At 44.9% G+C, this 5,532-nt stretch overlaps 1 protein-coding gene and 1 non-coding gene across 2 annotated transcripts in view; one reads left to right on the top strand and one right to left on the bottom strand.

Moving 5' to 3' along the window:
* The window catches only part of CTDSPL (CTD small phosphatase like), a 156,145-nt gene that overhangs the window by 81,709 nt on the left and 68,904 nt on the right, over positions 1 to 5,532 (top strand). The window lies entirely within an intron of this gene.
* Positions 488 to 594, bottom strand: LOC122150447. Its single transcript, XR_006163667.1, has one exon. It is a non-coding gene; the product is annotated as a U6 spliceosomal RNA (small nuclear RNA).

A 5,532-nucleotide genomic window follows, 5' to 3' on the forward strand; every position in this document is an offset into this window, starting at 1 on the left:
AAAAAAAAAAAAATCAGAGCCTGGAGAAGTTGAAGAATTGGTGGGAGACTGCAGCTTCAAGAACCAGAGAGTTAGTCAGCACATGGGAGCCCATGGCTGAGGAAGGCTTAGCAAGGACAGAATGGGAAAGGGAGACCAGGGCCCCCTCTTTCAGGTCTCTGTCAGCATCCACTCTTGGCACCTCTCTGGGTGCCAGGAGCAAGAGGTTCCAGGAGCAGTGCTTGTTTGGGCCCTGCGTGAGACCAAGAAGGAAGTTGGATTTGAGGTGCATCCTCCTTGATGAGTAAACCAAGTGAAGATGCCCATAGAAAGTGAAGTTGGTGAGAATGGTGAGGGGGGCAGAGAGGATCATTTAAGAAGATAGGCAGTATAGAAGCCCTGGAGGGCAGTTCCTTCTCTCAGTCTCTGCTGGTGGCTTATATTAGTTTCTTTCTTTCTTTCTTTCTTTTTCATATGGAACCTTTATTTTAATGTGATTTCTGTACATAAAAATATGGAACGCTTCAAGAATTTGCATGTCATCCTTGCACAGGGGCCATGCTAATCTTCTCTATATCGTTCCAATGTTAGTATATGTGCTGCCGAAGTGAGCACTTGTATTAGTTTCTTATGGCTGCTACAACAAATGACTTCCTTAAAGCAGCACACATTTATTCTGTTAGAGTTGTGGAGGCCAGTAGATGGAAATAATTTCACTGGGCTAAAATCAGGGTGTAACATGGATGAACTTGGAGGACCTTATGCTGGGTGAAATAAGTCAATCACAGAAGGACAAATATTGTATTAGTTCATTATTGTAAAAACTCAAGAAAAGGTTTCTGTGTGGAAGGAAACTTTCTTTGTTGGTTACCAGGGGAGGGAGGGAAGGGGAGGGAACACCACCAAACTAAAAGAATAAAATAAAATCAAGGTGAAGGTAGGGCTGGCTCCTTCCCAAGACTCTAGAGGACAGTCTCTTTCCTTGCCCCTTCTAGCTTCCTTGGCTCGTAACCCCTTCTACACATCACTCCAGGCCTTTTGCTTCTGTCATCTTATCTCTTCTTCTTGCCTCCCTTTTATTTTTTAAAAAAAAAAAAAAACCTCACTGCCACGGAGTCGGATCTGACTCATAGCAACCCCTCCTTGGGTTTCCGAGGCAGTATCTCTATGGAAGTAGATTGATCCTTGCCATTACATTTAGGTCCCATCCAAATGATCCAGAACAATCTCCCCATCTCAAGATCCTTAAGTTCATCACATCTGCAAGTTCCCCTTGCCATAGAAGGTAGCATTCACAGGTTCTAGGACATAGGATGTGGATGTCATTGTTGGGTGGGGGTGAGGGGGCATTACTCAGCCTACTATAGGGCAGAAAAACTCAAAAAAACAAACTCACTGCCATCAAGTCGATCTTGACTCATAGCAACCCCTCGTAGGTTTCTGAGGTGGTATCTCTACAGAAGTAGATTACCCAGTCTTCCTTCCGAGGAGTGGCTAGTGATTTTGAACCACCGGCCTTCTGGTTAGCAGTCAAATGCCTTAAGCACTACACTACCAGAGCTCCCATGGGGCATCTAGCTAAATAGTGAGGAACGATTTCTGGATAAGAGGCAGGGATTTGTGATCTCCCCTTGATGTCTTTGAGAATATGCCAGAATGTCCTGTCTTGTGGGATGAGCTGACCTGATCTGTTGTCAGGAGTGAGATCCTCAGGCTTTCCTTCCAGCAAATGGAGTGTTCTCTGGCATGCACAGGGTCTTGGTGAGACTGAGCAGTGTGGGGGCAGTTCTCCCCAGAACTGACTTATCTGATGCTGGAAGCAAGAATGTGAGCTGCTAGCACTATTTAAGAAGGAAGTTTCTTCTCTTCCTCCTTTTAATTGGCAGCTTTGGTTGTTCGGTAGCTTTGCTCCCCCTCAGATCAGCTGCATTTCTCCAGGCAGCAAAACATCTGCCCTGGTTTAACTTCAGGTTGAGGGTCTGGACAGGTCCTGCAGGGTCCCCTCGAGGAAGGCATATGTGTGGGAGCCCCCTGCTCTCCCTCCCTTGATTCTGCGGAGGAGGCATAAATGGCATTTTCAATTTGAAAACATCCTCCTAAAGAGGAGGATTTTCAGAAAGCCACCTTTTGTGGGGGAAGAATAGCTTCTATTTGGTTTAAGATCATACATCCAATTTCACCCAAGTACTGCAGTGCTTTCAGCAACAGTGAGGGATTTAATGTGGCTGCATTTTCCTTGCTACATAGAATGGAGCAAATGTGGGTCTGATTAACTCACTCATATGTAAAATGAGGAGCTCTGGTAGCTTAGTGCCTTAGGCACTTGACTGCTAACCAGAAGGCTGGAGGTTCAAACCCATCAGCCACTCCATGGAAGGAAGATAGGGCAATCTACTTCCGTAGTGATACTGCCTCAGAAACCCACGGAGGGGTCACTATGAGTCAGGTCCGACTCAATGGCACATAATAACAATAACATATGTAAGATGATCCAAGTTCAATTCTGGTCTCATCTCTGCCCTCAGCCCTCTGCAAGATCTCCTTGTCCTCTGCAATTCCTCAGCCCCGTGGGCCAGGGGCCAGCATGTTCTGAGAGCTCTCTGCCCTCCATGAGGTTGAATCAATGCCTCTTGGGCCTCTCTGTGTCTCAGTAAGCCAGTGAGTGCCCTCATGACAGGAAGAAGAAGAGGCGTGAGAGGAAGAGCAGAGCAGTAGTCCTCCTCCACCTGTGCCCATTACAGTTGTCATAGTATTTAGCCATCATTACATCTTCACACACACACACAATATCTTATGGAGGTGGCCAGCACAAGGCCTTTCTTTTATTTTATTTTCTCCACGTAACAGAGTTTACCCTCTGATTGACTTCATAATTCAGCTAAGGAAAAGGATGTTGTGAGGACTGGATGCTGTCCAGGATTCTGTATGCTACTTCCATCTAGGAGTGGTACCTCTGGCTGTGCAGGGCTGACCATCACAACAGTGGTCCCCCTGGCAGTGTCTCCATGGTCAGAACAGAGAACAAATGGTATGTGGGGCAGTTCTTCTTTGACTCCCATTAGAGTCAGTGTGTATCTGTTTCTTCCCACTAATTTGGGAGTTCTTGAGGACAGGAACATTTCCTTATTTCAATGTTTTTAATTTCTCGGTGCCTAGCTCCACACCTGACACATAGTTAGTATGAGAGAACAACCCCAGCACCCTTCCATATATATACACAGGATATGCAACTTTTGTACTAATGTCGAACTATTGAGATCTTTTGAGATCTATGAGACCTTACTCTATATAAAACGATGAGCTCCTTGTGAAGGAATGGACATTACCACTGCTGGTCATCCTGGGACTCAGAGAACTGTTTCTTCTCTCTGTATCCTTGCCCTTGGGCCTTACCTTTGAGGAGTTCAGATATGCTGGGGGACTTTTTCCCAAGTCATGAGGAATGAAGGCCCTGCTTGGGGGAGGATGGTACCTGGAGTCAGCCCCATAGAGTGCCCATGAAGAGGGTCTAAGTCCTGGGGGCCCCAAGGGCAGTCACACCTAGCAGATTTCCTCAAACTGCATGCTGTCCTCAATTGAAGTCTTACAGAGCTGTTTGGAGATAAAAGCAAGGGTCTATCCCCACTCTGAGCCTGAGTGGTCTGGGAAGCAGTACCTTGAGGCCCAGGAAACAGGACAAGAGCAACCAGAAAGTTTCCCAAAAGGAATACACCCACTCCTGACTTATCTTATAGTTAGATTCCAAAGACCAGGTCCTTGTGCAAAAATATGTATTATGTGAAAATGGAGGATGAGTACATCAGATCACAAAATGGAGGATGGCTACATCATTACATAACTGCCAAATTATATCATTACGTAACTACCAAACCACTGAGAATCTTGGCCCAGCCAAGCTGACACATAACCTTAACCATCACAGTCAGCATTACTCTTACTTTGTACCTTGGCATTTGATACCACCAGACATGTCATTAAGGTGCAAAATAGTTGGGTAGTAGATTTCTTTTACTATTGTTGTGAATGCAAAATGTCAGGTAACAAGATAGAGATAGTTGATAAGTAGGAGTATGTGTATGTGAATCTCAGAACAAGAATTGCATCCTGAACTTCAGCTGTTTCTTCCCGTGGGAAGATTCTCCCTCCTTTACCTAGGGTGGGAGGATCAAAGTGTTGTTTTATTAAAGGAACTAGCAAGCTTCCTTATATTTGGTGCTAGATAAATCTTTACTAAGGAGCCCTGGTGGCGCAGTTGTTATGTGCTTGGCTTATTACCAAAAGGCTGGTGGTTCAAACCCACCAGCTCTTCCATTTGAGAAAAGACCTGGCAATCTGCTCCCATAAAGACTATAACCTAGGAAACCTTATGAGGCTGTTCTACTCTGTCATATGGGGCTGCTATGAGTCAGAATCGACTTGACAGCACACAACAACAGCACAACAAATCTTTATTAAATAGGTTTCCCCTTTCTTTCTCTTTAAGTTATTGGTTAAATCTGCTCCTCTGGGCCAGCATGAGGCCGTGAGGTCATCACTCTTTATAACAGGGTATTTATGAGAAATAGCCTTCCAGGTTCTAAACCAGTAATTGTCAAGTGAGGCTGTGGAGCACAGCTGCTCACTAGGCAGGGCCTGAAGCACTAAGTATGTTTTTCTGGGTGAGGACTACCTTCAAGGCAACAGTTCAGCCCAGGCTCAGAGCCCACAGGCCTTTGGACATTTGACAAGCCATGTTTCCATCATGGGCAGTAAAAGGGAATTCACTGAGCATCTTTACTACCAGGTGTTATCCTAGCTTGTGTAGCATTAAACAATCTAGTCCTAGCCATTAGAACCACAGAAGGGGCTGTAAGCAGGGAGGAGCCTGACCCAATCTGCATTTCAGAAAAGATCACTCTGGCAAAAGTGGGTGAGTAGACACCTCTCATCACTCAGACAGTTGCATTGGTCCCTGAGGAGAGACGGGTCGTGGCATGGGCCAGGATAGCAGCTGAGCAGATGGGGAGAAGTGCTTGGCCTGGTGGCTGGCTGACTGTGGAGGATGCAAGAGAAAAGGCAGAGGTTTGTGTCCACGTTTCTGATGTTCTTGAAGTGACATTGAAGTCATCAGCTGCAGAAAGGAGTCTTGAGTTTTTCTTTTGGGAAATCTTGAAAATGCTATGCAGACTTCCAGAGAGCTGCCATCCCAACTGATAGTTCAAGTGTGTTCTTAAAATATCCAGACTCCTTGGCAGAGTGGAACTCTGTAGGAAGAATCACATGGTACTTCTGATTCCGTGTTCCATACCCAAAGTGTGGTGTTTATTTTGAAATACGTGTTTTATGCAGTTTTCTCTAAAGAGATTTCTTGGAGTCATTTGTTAATATTTTTCCACGTATGAGAATATTCTATCCTAGAAAATTCCTCGTTAAGAAAAGAATAACTAAGAACATTGCTTATAAAAAGTCATGCTAGATTGGATAAGAAAACAAAACCCATCAATATGCTGCCTACAAGAGACACACCTTAGAGATAATGACAAAAACAGACTAAAAATCAAAGGTTGGAAAAAG

This window comes from Orycteropus afer, unplaced genomic scaffold (genome assembly GCF_000298275.1).
Source record: "Orycteropus afer afer isolate SDZICR_OR568_19922 unplaced genomic scaffold, OryAfe1.0 scaffold00142, whole genome shotgun sequence".
Lineage (NCBI taxonomy): Eukaryota > Metazoa > Chordata > Mammalia > Tubulidentata > Orycteropodidae > Orycteropus > Orycteropus afer.